Source organism: Pristiophorus japonicus, chromosome 6, assembly GCF_044704955.1.
Source record: "Pristiophorus japonicus isolate sPriJap1 chromosome 6, sPriJap1.hap1, whole genome shotgun sequence".
NCBI lineage: Eukaryota > Metazoa > Chordata > Chondrichthyes > Pristiophoridae > Pristiophorus > Pristiophorus japonicus.
The window spans coordinates 52442259-52458969 of NC_091982.1; the positions used below are offsets into that span (position 1 = coordinate 52442259).

At 46.0% G+C, this 16711-nt stretch overlaps 1 protein-coding gene across 1 annotated transcript in view; it reads right to left on the reverse strand.

Moving 5' to 3' along the window:
* LOC139265663 (mitogen-activated protein kinase kinase kinase kinase 4) overlaps positions 1-16711 on the reverse strand; it is a 421183-nt gene that overhangs the window by 334868 nt on the left and 69604 nt on the right. The window lies entirely within an intron of this gene.

Here is a 16711-nt window from a genome sequence, read left to right on the forward strand (position 1 = left end):
GTGTGAGCGCACAGGAAGAATACTTGTGTATATTACCGATACATTAATGATAATAATAGGGCTAGAAATGCGCCGACCTTGCGACCGTTTCTTTTGGTAATATTTCGCCCTATTTGGCTAAAAAACGATCAGCGGGAAATTCAGTGACCTCTTGCGATGGCAGTTTTCAAGTACTGCTGGGGAGAGGAGCGCCGCCATGCAAGACTCGAAATATCGCTTTTGCCAAAAATTTGGCTCTGTCCGCACCTGTATTTTGCACAAAAAATACCAACCTGTAAAAAGCTGCGTTGCAGCCCTTGGAGCAGCGATAAGTATGAAGACTTGCAAAAAAGGCAAGTTACATCTTTTATTTTTTAATTCTTTTTCAGTGATTCGATAGTTAAGTGCCTTGTGAATGTTTTGTGATTTTGTTTTTTGTTTTTTGCAATTTTTGGGGTGTTTTCCCCCCTCCCAAGGCCTCTCTCGCAGCAGTATCGGCCTCGGACTAAAGTAGCCGAAAATTCACGGTTTGCGCCACAAATCCTTGTGCAGCACCGATTTTTACTGCTGCGCAAATTGAAGCTTGAATTTTTGGCCTAGCTTGCGGTAGTAAAATAAAAGCGGTATTTTTGGCAAAAAATAGTGTCATCATTTTAAAGAATTTCTTTTGAAGAGCAGTGATTGATGTTATGAAGGCAAATAAATCAGTTATTTTGTAAAATATGGTTCTCCATTACATTTAATATGATTAGAATCCCCAGTAGTTCCATTAAAAAGCATAATATTAAATTGCATATTTCTGTAGGACTGAAAACTTTCGGTTGGAATAATTTAAAACGTTTTATATTACAACAAGAAGGTATTTGAAGTAATAAGAACATAATTAGGAGCAGGAGTAGGCCATACAGCCCCTGAAGCCTGCTCATTCAATAAGATCATGACCAATCTTCGACCTCAATGCCATTTTCCTGCCCGATCCCCATGTCCCTTGATTCCTCTAGAATCCAAAAAGCTTGCGATCTCGGCCTTCAATGTATTCAACGATTCAGCATCCACAACTCTCTGGGGTAGAGAATCCAAAAGTTCACAACCCTCTGAGTGAAGAAATTCCTCCTCATCTCAGTCTTAAATGGCCCACCCTTTATCCTGAGACTGAGTTCTAGACTCTCCAGCTAGGGGAAACAACCTCTCAGCAACTACCCTTCAATCCCCTTACAATCTTATATGTTTCAATGAGATCGCCTCTCATTCTTCTAAGTTGTTCCTGCCCCTCAACACCCATAGGCATTTGGTCATCTTCCATTGTTATGATATTTCTCCAGCAACTTGAGGTGTCTACTGTACATCGTCCATGTCTCTGAGCCATACACGAGGGCGGGTATTACTACAGCCCTGTAGACCATGACCTTGGTGACAGCTTTGAGGGCCTGGTCTTTACACACTCTTTTCCTCAGGCAGCTGAAGGCTGCACTGGCGCACTGGAGGCGGTGTTGGATCTCGTCGTCGATGCCTGCTCTTGTTGATAGGAGGCTCCTGAGATATGGGAAGTGACCCATGGTGTCCACCCTCAAAGTCTCCCTGATAATGACATCCCCACTGCCATCTGGGAGGCCCTGGCCCAAGACCGCCCTAAGTAGAGGAAGTGCATCCGAGAGGGCGCTGAGCACCTCAAGTCTCAACGCCGAGAGCATGCAGAAATCAAACGCAGGCAGTGGAAAGAGCGAGCGGCAGTCCGGTCCCAACCATCCTTTCCCTCAATGACTATCTGTCCCACCTATGACAGAGTCTGTGGCTCTCGTATTGGACTGTTCAGCCACCAAAGAACTCACTTCAGGAATGGAAGCAAGTCGTCCTCGATTCCGCAGGACTGCCTATGATGATGATGATGATGATGATTGTGTATGATTCCCCAGTTCGGCTGTATGTAATGACACCACTATTCCCAGCTAAAATGGAAATTGTGCTTCTGTTAAATTGGCAAAGTGCCTATTGACACCACTGTGTCAGCTAATGAATTGCACTGTGTCAGTCAATTGTGTTACAGGTGGGGCAGGGCTTACGGCAGAACTTACTGCGAACAGACTGTCTCATAGAAAATAAGTCTATTTACTAAGCAAACCGAGTCTATTTAAAGAGTCTCCAGGAATTACAACAAACAGAACTCATGGCCAAAACTACAGCAAAGTCTCCCGACCACAGCAGGATTATTTCTCCAGCAATATGCAGTGTGGAGGAAAGTTACACAATATAAGTTGTGTGTATAACTGTTATGTATGCAATAAAGGTACAAACTGAGTACTGTTTAACTGAACAAGGTACAACCTTGTTCTGCTTTATCACGGCCCAAAATGCCTGACTCACAAAATGGCTGGCCTTTTATACCAAAGCAGCAGCATGTGCTGGCCTCCAATAATGACGCCATCTGGTGGCTACAAACATCATGTACATACATAACATCAGCAGTTTGAGCTCCAGGCATGATTGATGGGGGAATTACTCAATCATCTCCCTTCTTGGAAAATGGGATTAGGCTGGACAGCTCTTTTTCGGTTGGCATAGACACGATAGGCCGAATGGCCTCCTTCTGTGTCATAAAAGATTCTATGCTTTTGATCTCAGCAAGTGTCCGCACAGTTTTCCTTTAGCAAATCTGACTGCCCTCACAACCCTCTCATTCTTCATTTTCACTTTATTGTGAAATGAAGTAACTTATTAATATTTTATCAGGTTGCAACACACCAAGCATTTGCTCGATCTGCCTTTAGAGGGACTGAAGAAGCCCACGTGCAAAAGATGTGAATATCTGGTCCAGCTCACTATGTTACACACCCGGGATACTCTGCCCTCTTAGCAGATATTGGCCTAGAGTGAGTCAACTCCCGTAAAAGGCATTCACACTGCTTATGAAAGAAAAGACTTGCATTTCTATAGCGCCTTTTATGACCACTGGTCGTCTCAAAGCGCTTTACAGTCAATGAAATACTTTTTGAAGTGTAGTCACTGTTGTAATGTGGGAAATGCGGCAGCCAATTTGCACACAGCAAACTCCCACAAATAGCAATGTGATAATGACCAGATAATCTGTTTTTGTTGTGTTGATTGAAGGATAAATATTGGCCAGGACACCGGGGATAATTCCCCTGCTCTTCTTAGAAATAGTGCCATGGGATCTTTTACATCCACCTGAGAGGGCAGATGGAGCCTACATTTAACATCTCATCCAAACAATAGTGCAGCTCTCCCTCAGCACTGCACTGGAGTGTCAGCCTAGATTTTTGTGCTCAAGTTGGACTTGAACTCATAACCTTCTGACTCAGAGGCGAGGGTGCTACCCACTGAGCCATGGCTGACGCTATGGGAGCCACTGACACCATTGAACCTCAATCATCATCATCATAGGCAGTCCCTCAGAATCGAGGAAGACTTGCTTCCACTTTTAAATGAGTCCTTAGGTGGCTGAACAATCTAATACGAGAACCACAGTCCCTGTCACAGTGGGACAGACAGTCGTTGAGGGTAAGGGAGGGCGAGACAGGTTTGCTGCACATTCTTTCCGTTGCCTGCGCTTGATTTCTGCATGCAGTCGGCGATGAGACTCGAGATGTTCAGCGCCCTTCCTGATGCACTTCTTCCACTTAGGGCGATCTTTGGCCAGGGACTCCCAGGTGTCGGTGAGGATGTTGCACTTTATCACGGAAACTTTGAGGGTGTCCTTGTAACATTTCCTCTGTCCACCTTTGACTCATTTGCCGTGGATGGGTTCCAAGTAGAGCGTTTACTTTGGGAGTCTCATGTCTGGCATGTGGACAATGTGGCCTGCCCAGTGGAGCTGATCGAGTGTGATCAGTGCTTCAATGCTGAGGATGTTGGCCTGGACGAGGACACTGATGTTGGTGCATCTGTCCTCCCAGGGGATTTGTAGGATCTTGCGGAGATATCGTTGGTGGTATTTCTCCAGCGACTTTTGACGCTGTGTGCTCACTTTGGCATATTGGACTGCAGTAAGCCGTGCGTTTTGCCCACAGGCCAACTCAGTTACTGTACAGGTTAACTCTTCAGTCTGCATACTTCCAACACAGAGCCTCATCTGTTGGTCATGTATATTGGGAAATCACGTCCATGCACAGCCCGTAGTTTCCCTCCATTCGGCGGCCAGAAATTCATGGGTTACGTGAGCACAATTTCCCCCAAAATGGTTTGGGCAGGAACAGCTCTGCAACAGGAGAATGTAAACGGAAAATGTAAAAAGACGGCAACAGCAGGTTAATGGCTCAGCTAAAATAGCAGAGTAAAGAATTTCAGGACAAACATGTTCCTGATCGTACAATACTTTCCCACAGCACAACTTCAGGCTTAGCATTTCATGCAGCACAATCATTTTCCACCAACACAGTGATCAGAAGACTGATCTCCAGAGGGAATATATTCCAGTGCCCCAAAATGAGAAACAGAAGCTACCTTCATAAAATAGCTTCAGGAATAGAAATAAATATCAGGGTATGTTGTCTGTTTACATTCTCCTGTTGCAGAGCTGCTCCTGCCCAAAGCATTCTGGGGGAAATTGTGCTCACATAACCCATGAATTTCTGGCCGCTGAATGGAGGGAAGCTATGGGCTGTGCATGGACGTGATTTCCCAATATACACGACCAGCAGATGAGGCTCTGTATTGGAAGTATGCAAACTGAAGAGCTACCCTGTACAGTAACTGAGTTGGTCTATGGGCAAAACGCATGGCTTACTGCAGTCCAATATGCCAAAGTGAGCACACAGGGTCAATGAGCACTGAAGGTCGCTGATCAACAAGAATTGAAGAACCGGTGAAACAGCCTCAGTCAGCTCGTCGATAAAGTATTCATAGCAGTGTGCAAGTCATTAATGTCCCCCCCCCACCCTGAGCTGTGCAGGATACATCAGTCACTAGGAATTCCCCCCTCGCAAAGGCTTGAAAAAGTGGCCATATTTGGAGCAATAATGGATCTTCTCATATATAGCTTGGTGGCAGAAGGAAGGAGAATATACACATAGTACATCTTAACAGAGTCGATTGGTAAGAGATTGAAAATCCAGGAACAGAAGGGAACCAAATCAAATTATTATTGTGTTTCACTTGGAGGACCATTTCGTCAGTTAAGTCCCTTCTGTATTTTTCCTCCCACTGAGGCTTTTTGCCCTTGCAGGGAACCTACTTCAATGAAAACTCAATCGACTTCAACATTCTTCTGTTCTCCTTTATTTTCTCTTCATTTCTCTCAATTTGTCAGCCAAGGTGAGGAGTCTCAAGAGATTGTAATCATGCCTGAATATCTAGGTTTATCTCTATTTCACTCAGTCAGAGTGACAAAGTTCTGTCTCTGCTTGAAGTCAATGACAGTGGCAAATGCAAATAGGGAAAACAAATCTTTTTGTTGATAATTCACATGAATCTTCACAGAGCGTACTCCACGAACGCACCTCGAATGTTGGTATAGTGCCAGCAAGATGATGATTTTCCCTCCCCTCCAGCCATTTCTGGCCTTTTGAACATCCTCGGTTTTAATCGCTCCATCGCAGTTGTGTCTTCAGCTGTCTCGGCCCTAAGCTCTGGAATTCCCTCCCTAGACCTTTCTGCCTCTCCACTTCTCATTCCTCCTTTAAGATGCTCCTTAAAACCTACTTCTTCGAAGAAACTTTTGGTCACCTGCCCCAACATCTCCTTACCTGCCCTCCTGAGTATCTCTGATTATAATCGCTCAACCATCGGTGGCCGTGCCTTCTGTTGCCGAGGCCTCAAGCTCTGGAACTCACTGCCTAAACCTCTCCACCTCTCTATCCTCCTTCAAGACGCTCCTTAAAACATACCTCTTTGATCAAATTTTTGAAGACTTGCGCTAATTTCTACTTTTGCGGCTTGGTGTCAAATTTTAATCGCATAATACTCCTGTGAACCGCCTTGGGATATTTCACTATATAAAAGGTGTTATATAAATATAAGTTGTGTGATTTGGAAATAGAATGAATATTGTGTGGGCCTCAAGACATCAACATGCCATCAATGCCGTTCAGAGATTGTCTGGCAGAAGGTGCAGTTCAGACAGCGCAGAATGTCATCTCTACCTCCCCTTAAAATAAAGGAATTCCCACTATGTTGTAGAGCTGACATCTGACAACATGGAACTTAACCAAACCAAGGCAACTCAATGCAGTCAACACTGGCGTGATATCTCTGCTTCCCACTCACTGACGAAAACCACCGTTGCTATTTGGAAGCTTAAACGTATTTATGAGGCAAAACATGTTAGAACTGTTAGAAAATGAGATAAATCTGTTGGGACCCAACTGTTTGGTTTGAAAATATTCAAAAATGTTTTTTGTCACATTTTCACACCTTATCCCAAAACAAGAGTCTCAGTTCACATGAACACATTAAGATATATGGATGACTCACAATGAAGTGATATATCCAGATTTTACCCCAAAGCTCAACCTCTCATAACCCACATAAAAGATCCTATGGCACTATTTTGAAGCAACGGCCATCACACATTAAAAAAATTCCACGCACAGGCATCTTCCACCCTCAAGATGTAGTCGGGATCTGGAATATTAGGTCCTTCATTGAAACACCTGTGAACTTTTTGGCATGGAAGCAAGGCACCCTCACTTCGAGGGACTGCCTATGATGATGATGATTTGAAGACGAGCAGGTGAGTTATCCCCTGGCCAACATTTATCCCTTAATCAACACAAGAAAAACAGATTATCCTGGTCATTATCACATTGCTGTATGTGGGAGCTTGCTGTGTGCAAATTGGCGGCCGCGTTTCCCACATGACAACAGTGACTATCGTCCGAAAAATACTTAATTGACTGTAAAGCACTTTGAAACTTCTGGGTAAGATTTTTCAAATTTTCCTTGGTGGGTTAGGAGGAGCAGGAGTGTTCCCCTGAGCCACACAAAAATCAGGTTTAGCCCTCCCCTGCCCCAGACTCCGCCCGTCACCCATCCCTCCCGCACGGCATCCATCAACAAATGTACGCGAGTTTTGATGGGAGACCAACGGCCGGCCAATTTTCCAAAGGCAGCTGCTTACTGTTATGTATGTAAACATTACCATTGTGTAAGACTTGCCACCAGGGGGCGCACCTGTGGTAGACCCGAGGGTCACCTGCACACCCCGGGCAAGCAGGTAGAAAAGGCAGTCTACCATGCTGCATCCTCACTCTTGAGTCACATTAAAGAGACCAAGGTCACAACAGTTTGAGTTTACAATATACAGTCTTGTGGAGTTATTCTGAACATAACACTTACCATCCGCTTGCCTTCTGTTCCGGCGGGATGTGGACCGGGTGGGGGGCCTGTTAGCGAGGCCCAGCAGTTAAGATTGCTGTGGCCTTATGCTGCCCTGGGCGGGCGGGGCAATAATGGAATCCAGCAGTTCGCCACTAGAAACCCGCTGGCCATTAGAAACATTGGGGGCCGATTTTATCAAACGCCAACACAGAAAGGGGCCGAAATTGAACCCTTCTACAAGACCTGAAAATGGCGGCCATGGGCCGGTGCGGAATGGCTGCCGAGTCTCTGCCGCAGGTGGTACACCCTGTAGTAACAGTCACGATAACAATTATTCGATATCCGAGGTAAATCCGACTGAAACATTATTACATAAGAACATAAGAGATAGGAACAGGAGTAGGCCATACGGCCCCTCGAGCCTGCTCCGCCATTTAATACGATCATGGCTGATCGGATCATGGACTCAGCCCCACTTCCCCGCCCGCTCCCCATAACTCCTTATCCCGTTTTTCTTTAAGAAACTGTCTATTTCTGTCTTAAAGTTATTCAATGTCCCAGCTTCCACAGCTCTGAGGCAGCGAATTCCACAGATTTACAACCCTCTGAGAAGAAATTTCTCCTCATCTCTATGTTAAATGGGCGGCCCCATATTCTAAGATTATGCCCTCTAAGTCTAGTCTCCCCCATCAGTGGAAACATCCTCTCTGCATCCACCTTGTCAAGCCCCCTCATAATCTTATACATTTCGATACGTCTTCTGAATTCCAATGTGGAGAGGCCCAACCTCCTCAACCTTTCCTCACATCTGGGCAAGTAAGCTGCACTAGAACAGAGAAGAAAATAGTTTTCAAATGTGTTGGATGTGACAGCTGCTGAATTATTGTTCCAGCAACAAACAGAATTTGCAAATTGCTTGCTGTGTTAAGATACAGTGTAGCAGCAAGTTTCTAATATTATGGCAGTCTAGGAAGTGTGAGTGTATACATCTGCACACAATTAACTGGTCAGTCCCAGGAAACCATTCGAGGGATTTCCAAAGCTGTCTGTCTGTTTCAAAGCAGAAATTTACTTAATCTTAGAATCTATCCAAATACCATTCACCGCTTTCCCCTCCTTTAGATGTTCACCGTTGCTACCCGTGACTAAACTTCCCAATTCAGCTGGGATGTTGGGTATAAATTCCCAATGGCTACCACTGACTGCGTTCCTGATTGAAGGAGTGGTGCGTCCCAATGGGATTGTCCCTGTTTCCCTGCCCTTCCCCCTCTCCCTCTCCCTATGACATGAGTCTCAAGGAATTGTTGGATTTGTGCCGTCAATACGAATTAAATGCGACGCAGAAAGTTAGGGCTGCTATTTCACGACATGATTTATGGTTCTGACATGTCACTTAACCTTGAAGCTCCAGAAAGGGAACAATTGAAACTGTGGAGTCTCACTCCTCCAGGGAGTATCAAAGAATCATAGAATCTTCACCACACGAAAGGCGGCTATTTTGCCCGTCGAGCCCGTGCCAGCTCTCTGCAAGAGCGCCTCAGCTAGTCTCAGTCCTCCGCCTTTTCCCCTTAGCCCTGCAACTATTTTTCCCTCAGGTACTTATCCAACTCCCTTTTGAAAGCTGTGATTGAGTCTTCTTCCACCATCCGTTCAGGAAGGGCATTCCACTAAATTGTCGGTCGAGATTTTTGAAATTTAACATTTATTTTCTTGCTCGTATCCCTTTTTTTTCTCCTCTCCCAATCCACACTCTTTCCTTCTCTTTGTGTCTCGAATTCACCCTAATTCCTTCTCCGTCGTTTGCTCTGTTTCTTTCGCTAGCCTTAAAATACTGGATGGACTAGACTTATATTCATTGGAATTTAGAAGAATGAGAGGGGATCTCATAGAAGCATATAACATTCTGACGGGACTGGACAGGTTAGATGCAGGAAGAATGTTCCCGATGTTGGGGAAGTCCAGAACCAGGGATCACAGTCTAAGGATAAGGGGTAAGTCATTTAGGACGAGATGAGGAGAAACTTCTTCACCCAGAGAGTGGTGAACCTGTGGAATTCTCTACACCAGAAAATTGTTGAGACCAGTTCGTTAGATATATTCAATCCCTTACGGCTAAAGGGATCAAGGGATATGGAGAGAAGGCAGGAATGGGGTACTGAAGTTGCATGATCAGCCATGATCATATTGAATGGTGGTGCAGGCTCGAAGGGCCGAATGGCCTACTCCTGCACCTATTTTCTATGTTTCTATGTAAATCTCATCAGTTAAGGAGACAGACTGTTGCTCCCATCGCTCACCGAGGTCCCAGATGCCCCGTTACCCTTATCGCCTTGCACTTCCAGTAATTAGCGGCCCAAAATTAATTGGAGCTGAAGAGTGAGGGAAAGCATCCAGCTCACGGCACTGATCCCAAGATTCCCTGCTCCAGGAAATTCTGTGCCAATGCTTCACTCCAAAAAATGCCCTTGATCCACGAGACTGTCTTAAAGCTGGTGTGAAATGCCCAATAAAGGGAAGCCGAATTCATATGCCAACATTCCACAGAAGAGCTGCCAGGTCTTCTGCAAAAAATGTTCAAGATTTCTTTTTTTACAAATAACATGAAATGGAAATAAAAATCCCGAGGGGTAGCATATTTTAGAGATTAAATAACACCGCCTTCCTAAGCTGCAACCTTCATATCGCTATATTTCTATTTAAAGCATAAGTAACGCTTCCCCCTCCCCCATACTTACTGCTATGGTAGTTAATGTTGAAAACTAGAGGATTCTTATTACCACTACTATGTTGTGAATTTTCTTCTCCTCCAATTGTGATTTGTGTATGGACTTTTTTGTGAACGACCTTTAATCGTATTTCAACCGTTAAACGACTTGAATGCCTGTACAACTGCTACTTCTTGATCCATGCACCAAAACCTGCAAGAAATTTGTGCTTTATAAAGATTATCATCATCATCATAGGCGGTCCCTCGAGCGAGGATGACTTGCTTCCACATGAGTTCACAGATGTTTCAATGAAGGACCCGATGTTCCAGTCCTGAACTCCAATTGAGGGGGTGGAAGATGCCTGTGCGTGGATTTTTTTAACATCGGCCACCGCACGGGCTCGACAGAGCTCGGTCTTTATCCAGTGGCAAGGGTTAACCAGGACGACTGGGGACCAGCTCTGCTGCACGGACCTATTGCACACACATATCACAGTGTGGGCAGGTACATGCTGCCCCTGGGCCCTCGGCTCTTCTGGGCCCCATACCTTCATTTGCCGCACCTCCGCCACGATGTTCCAGGGCCCGGTGCTCCAGCTCTATTTATAGCCCCGACCTGCGGTGAGGTTCTCACACAGGTCGGGGCGGCCCATGATGTTACAAGTCAGCATGGATTTGTGAAAGGGAAATCATGCTTGACAAATCTTCTGGAATTTTTTGAGGATATTTCCAGTAGAGTGGACAAGGGAGAACCAGTTGATGTGGTGTATTTGGACTTTCAGAAGGCTTTCAACAAGGTCCCACACAAGAGATTAATGTGCAAAGTTAAAGCACATGGGATTGGGGGTAGTGTGCTGACTTGGATTGAGAACTGGTTGGCAGACAGGAAGCAAAGAGTCGGAGTAAATGGGTACTTTTCAGAATGGCAGGCAGTGACTAGTGGGGTACCGCAAGGTTCTGTGCTGGGGCCCCAGCTGTTTACATTGTACATTAATGATTTAGACGAGGGGATTAAATGTAGTATCTCCAAATTTGCGGATGACACTAAGTTGGGTGGCAGTGTGAGCTGCGAGGAGGATGCTATGAGGCTGCAGAATGACTTGGATAGATTAGATGAGTGGGCAAATGCATGGCAGATGAAATATAATGTGGATAAATGTGAGGTTATCCACTTTGGTGGTAAAAACAGAGAGACAGACTATTATCTGAATGGTGACGGAAAAGGGGAGGTGCAACGAGACCTGGGTGTCATGGTACATCAGTCATTGAAGGTTGGCATGCAGGTACAGCAGGCGGTTAAGAAGGCAAATGGCAAGTTGGCCTTCATAGCGAGGGGATTTGAGTACAGGGGCAGGGAGGTGTTACTACAGTTTTACAGGGCCTTGGTGAGGCCATACCTGGAGTATTGTGTACAGTTTTGGTCTCCTAACTTGAGGTAGGACATTCTTGCTATTGAGGGAGTGCAGCGAAGGTTCACCAGACTGTTTCCCAGGATGGCAGGACTGACATATCAAGAAAGACTGGATCAACTGGGCTTGTATTCACTGGAGTTCAGAAGAATGAGAGGGGATTTCATAGAAATGTTTAAAATTCTGACTGGTTTAGACAGGTTAGATGCAGGAAGAATGTTCCCAATGTTGGGGAAGTCCAGAACCAGGGGTCACAGTCTAAGGATAAGGGGTAAGCCATTTAGGACCGAGCTGAGGAGAAACTTCTTCACCCAAAGAGTGGTGAACCTGTGGAATTCTCTACCATAGAAAGTTGTTGAGGCCAATTCACTAAATATATTCAAAAAGGAGTTAGATGTAGTCCTTACTACTAGGGGGATCAAGAGGTATGGCAAGAAAGCAGGAATTGGGTGCTGAAGTGGCATGTTCAGCCACTCATTGAATGGCGGTCCAGGCTCGAAGGGCTGAATGACCTCCTCCTGCATCTATTTTCTATGTCTTTGTTTCTATCACGCTTGTTTCAGAGACATCGGGGGGAAATTTAACCTCCCCAAAATGGGTGGGTTGGGGTCGAATGAGATGTGGAAATTTTTTTGATGCATTTATTTGTACTAACTGAATTGCAGCTTTTCTCTTATTGGCTCTCCATTATCACATGACATATTGCTGATTGGTTCCCTTGGAGGATAAGCCACACCCTGACGTTTCTCTGGAATGTGTGAATGGAACCGCCCAGCCTAACGTTGCACATTGTAACATGATCCATTTGGACTTCAGAATTCAGAAAGGACACATTCCCTCCCGCAGCCGAAGTTCCTTACCCCCCACCCCCTCCATAGCTGAGGCATTGTGTGCGGATTGTTAACAGGTTTATTGGGTATGAAGTGTCAGTGTTGCGACTTTTGGATTTCATCCACTCCAACGATGTCGGGTGTGGGTGTAAAGGAGGTTGAAAGAATGCGATTTGTCTTCGCTGAGATCCCTCTCTTGCCACCCCCCCCCCCCCCCGCAACCCATCACTCTCTTCCCCCCCCCCCCCACCAGGCGCTCTCTCTCCCCTACCCCCCAACCAGGCTCTGTCTCTCCCCCACAACTAGGCTCTCTCTCTCTCTCTTTCGCCACCCCCCCGGTCGTCCGCCGGCACTCTCTCTACCCGCCGCTTTCCCCCCAGATCAGGGCTCGGTGGCCGGCGGCTCAGCAAGCAGCTCAGGGCTCGGTGCGGCCCAGCGGGGGGCTCTGGGCTCGGGACCCAGCAGGGAACTCGGGGCTCGGCGGCCGATGGCTCAGCAGGCAACATGGTGTTCGGGGCCATTTCCGACCATGCACAGAAAAGGATTAGTGCAAATTATGCTGGGGGTGGGGGCAGAGTTGGAGACTATTTGTCCTAACTCTCGCTTCTGTGCATGTGCGAGTTAGGACAAATAGTTACTCTGAAATGTTTTAACAAACTCAAATCCTCCCCCAACCCATGTATTTCCAGTTTTAACGGAGGTGGAATCAGGGGGCGCAGGCTGCTCAGTTAAGTCTTATAATGAGGCTGCAGGCCTCAGATTTAACCAGGTTTAACCCTGGCTGGCTGAGTTTCCCAGCCCTTGGGAAACCAGGCAGCTTAAGGGAGGTGAGGACTGCTTTGTGAAGAGATTAAGTGTCTTTACAGCACTGCTTGTGTGCCAAGAGGAGCGGGAATGCCTCCCCCCAGCACACCACACTTGCCTTCTTCCACTGCCCACCATCGGACATCCTGGGATACAAAGCACCCCTTCCTCCACGATCACCGACACTCCCTGGTGATCAAACCACCCACCCACGATCGGCAACCAGCCGACCAAAGGCTACCAGTAAAACATACACCAAAACTGCACAGCGTGTGGGAAACCCGGATTTCCAGCCAAACCCACCCCCTCCGTCCTGCCCGCAAAACCCAACCCAGTCAAGATCTGGCCATCATTTCAAGAAGATGATTATATTAAATGGAGGGGTTTGCAACAGTGCCTACAAACCACTAAGTGTTTTCTTTATAAAACAAAATATTTACATTCCAGTATCCTGGTGTGACAGTTTATCTTTGTGTGTCCTTAAATCTACAGTAAACTTTTCCAACAGTCCAGTTGCACAACAAGTTATGTCACTGCGAAACAACTTTGGCTTTGTGCAAATGCAAACTATGCAGAGTATTTCAAGTGCACAAAGCTAGTTCTTTTTCCCCCCCCGCAATGGTGGACAGCAGGGCTCGATGTGCAGTATAACTCGAGTCTGGTGGTTCTGCGCTGCCCTGTACTAGGGTTGCTAACCCTCCCGTATGGTCCCGGAGTCTCCAGGAATTAAATACTAAACGCCAGGACACAGCAGCAGGTGATCAGGGTGGTGAAAAATCAGAAGAGCATTAAAAAAGTTGTGTGTTTGTAAAATCTTTTTCTTTGAAACATTTTGTTTATTAGATGGGAAAACAGGCTGTTTGTCTGACAATCAAGAATCACCCGATTGGGCAACCAAGTGTCTGTTTGTGCTCCAATTGGTGTAGGAAGAGGGTGCATCATGGGTATGGATGTGTTGGGTGACCAATGGCAGGAGTGTGGGGGCGGGGCAGTTTGGAGGTCAGAGCTCACGTGATGACACCTCCAGGAATATGTCCAACCCTTCTGATATGTCCTTACTATACAGTACAAATGCACACGAGGCCCATACTTGAGAGAAGGTCACTCTGTGACCAGTAACCTTTATTCCAGCATTGAAGTGATGAATGTGGCCCTTTTATACCTGAAAGTCCAGGTTAGGAGTGTCTCCCACAAGTTCACCACCTAGTGGTCAATGTTCTCACAGTGTGCAACTTAGGTCAGTTTATACATGGATTACAATGAGAGTTGAATACATGACACCTTCTATGTACAGGTCTGAGATTGGCCTGTGCAAAGTCATCATCATCATAGGCAGTCCCTCGAAGTGAGGATGACTTGCTTCCACACCAAAAAGGAATGAGTTCACAGGTGTTTCAATGAAGGACCTAATATTCCAGATCCCGAACTACATCTTGTTGGGTGGAAGATGCCTGTGCTTGAATTTTTTTAACGTGTGGTGGCCGTTGCACACCAGCCACCACACAGGCTTGACAGAGCTAGGTCTTGGTCTAGTGGCAAAGATTACCCAAGACGACTGGAGACCAGCTCTGCTGCATGGACCTAGCGCGCACACATATTGCAGTGTGGGCTGGCCCATGCTGCCCCTGGGCCCTCGCCTCTTCTGGGCCCCAGACTCAAGCCTCTCCTGGGTCCCAGTCACTTCCCTCTATGGACTCTTGCCATTCCTTCGTCCTTCCTGCTGTGCCTGCCCGCACTGCAATCAGCAACTTGACTTCGCAGCCGTCGCCCTCCTGCAGTGGTATGCCACCACACGCTGCTCCCTCTGATGGCCACGGCCTGCTGAGGGTCTTGCCGGCCGGGACCGCGCCGATTTCCGGGCCGAACCGGGCCACCGCACGCTGCTCCCTCTAATGCAGCCTTTCAATCACAGTAAAAGTACCTGTGCAAAGTCACAGGCCCTTAATATGCATTTCCGAGGCAGACTGAAACGACATTGGCTGGACTCTCCAATCTTCCTCAAGAAGTATTTGTACTCAAGCATCCTCTTGAACAATTCCAAACTTAAGTTATTTTAGGAACAAAAGCCACTGTTTCTTTCTCATTTTCTCCCTCAAGTTAAAATACTCCAGTATGCAGGAGCCTTAAACCTGATTACTCATTAGAAATATCCCCTATATCTAATGTTAAGGAAGACATTCTAGGCAAAAAAATTTGTTTTTGGAAAACAAATACTCACCATCTGATGCTCAAATCTGTTTATTGGGCCAACCCTCTTTACGGCATTTTTAACATAAATTATGCAAACATAATATATTACAGAACTCATCCTCATCTCCCAAAGCTCCTCATTACTCATGTGAAAACGAGTAGCAAGAGTGACTGGGATCCAAGACTGAACAGCAAAGGATTTTTCAATCCATCTTGGAACATCTATAAAAGTGTTGAAAGCGTTCATCTGTTTAACAAATATTTAGAAATGGGGTAAATTTTTGTACGCAGCACTGCTGGTGCAGAGCTCCGATCCCGGAGTATATTTTGGGAACTTTTGATGGAAAGTTATTGCCCCTGCCAATTGGGTACACACTGTTACAATTATATAAAGCCATGTTAGACCCCATCTGGAGTACTGCATTTAATTTTGGGCACCGCATCTCGGGTAGGATATATTGACCTTTGAGGGGAAGCAGCACAGATTCACCAGAATGATACCAGGGCTCAAAGAGTTACATTATGAGGACAGGTTACATAGTCTAGGCTTGTATTCCCTCGAGTATAGAAGATTAAGGGGTGATCTAATTGAGGTGTTTAAGATAATTAAAGGAGTTGATAGGGTAGATAGAGCAAAACTATTTCCTCTGGTGGGGGGAGTATAGAACAAAGGGGCTTTACCATAAAATGAGAACTAACTCATTCAGGGGTGATGCCAGGAAGCACTTCTTTCCACAAAGGGTAGTGGAAATCTGGAACTCTCTTCTGCCCCCGCCCCCCCGAATCCCCAAAATGCTGTTGAAGCTAGGGGTCAATTGAAAATTTCAAAACCGAGATTGATAAATGTTTGTTAGGCGAGGGTATTAAGGGTTACGGAACCAAGGCGGGTAAATGGAGTAAAGATACAGATCAGCCGTGATCTCATTGACTGGCGGAACAGGCTTGAGGGGCTGGATGGCCTCCTCCTGTTCCGATGTGTTCCTAAATGATTCACAAAGCTCTGCATTGGGAGACCGAGAGGTGAGCATTTTCCCCATAATAAAGTCTTTTTCTGACATATACTCAAGGTAGTCGTAAAGAAAAAACTTGCATTTATATTTCATGACCTCAGGACGTCCCAAAGCACTTTACAGCCAATGGAAGTACTTTTGAAGTGTAGTGGCTGTTGGAATGTGAGAAATGTGGCTGCCAATTTGCACTCATTCTGCTTGTGTCTCTGGCGTGCCTTCTGCAGGTTTATCTCTATAAAAAGCACAATATAAATTGCTGGTATAGTTGTCGCACCAACTGACAACTTCGTAGCTAGAGAACATGAATCTCGATGCTACTGGTTTAGTAACATCTGCAGACAAGGGACAGAGCTCTAGCTGATGATTTTGTTGGGAGAAATCACCACAGGCAGGAGCAGCAGTGCATGAAGGTTTGCCAATGGTATTAGATGCGCAATCCAAAGGATTGATCGCGGCAAGTGCAGCGATGCACAGTAGCTCCTGCGGTTACACGCTTGCAATGTTTATGCT